Source organism: Phyllobates terribilis, unplaced genomic scaffold, assembly GCF_046119375.1.
Source record: "Phyllobates terribilis strain yellow unplaced genomic scaffold, ASM4611937v1 Scaffold_4__5_contigs__length_816908805, whole genome shotgun sequence".
NCBI lineage: Eukaryota > Metazoa > Chordata > Amphibia > Anura > Dendrobatidae > Phyllobates > Phyllobates terribilis.
This window is the reverse complement of record NW_027362764.1, coordinates 673,913,095-673,913,684: the sequence shown is the minus strand read 5'-3', so window position 1 is coordinate 673,913,684 and position 590 is coordinate 673,913,095. Positions and strand designations below refer to the sequence as shown.

General features: G+C 55.8%; 1 pseudogene; it reads right to left on the bottom strand.

The window, feature by feature from the left end:
* The window catches only part of LOC141268333 (5S ribosomal RNA), a 120-nt pseudogene extending 42 nt beyond the window's left edge, over positions 1-78 (bottom strand).
* Positions 79-590: the final 512 nt, after the last annotated feature.

The following is a 590-nucleotide window of genomic DNA, read 5'->3' as shown; positions in this document are numbered from 1 at the left end:
AACTGTCCGAGCCCAGCCATGCTTTGCTTCCGAGATCAGACGAGATCAGGCGTATCCAAGGTGGTATGGCCAGTAGACGCTGCTTGATCCATCACCCGGCCAGCCTTTGTCAGGATCGCTTGGTGGCGACCAATCTGGCCGTGACGGGGCGGGCTCCGAAGGGTCCATGCAAAGGCTGTGCCATCCCTACAGGTGTGGTTTATTTAGCAGTGATTCACCCGCCGCATCAGGTGTCTTCAAAAATGGCTCGGCGCAGGGTCTCCTGCAGGCTAAACCCTTCATCGCGGTAATGTGACAGAAAGAGCAAGCTGGACCCGTAACTTGGGGGCTGAGCGAGACGTCCAGGGGTGAATGAAGGAAGAGGGTGAGATGGTTGCCAGTGACTTTGAGCTGCTCTTCAGGGGGGAGGGTCGTGTTGCCTGCAAAGGCCTTCTGCTTGGGGTTACCTGTGGTTGCCTCCAGCCACCCGGGAGACGCTGGTCCTGGTGAAAAGGAGCCTAGTATTAAAAGTAAAGAAGCAACAATGCTGGAGGCCCACGGTGATCAGAAGGATGCTGGTATTTTGCAGAGATGAAATAGCGCAAGAGAGA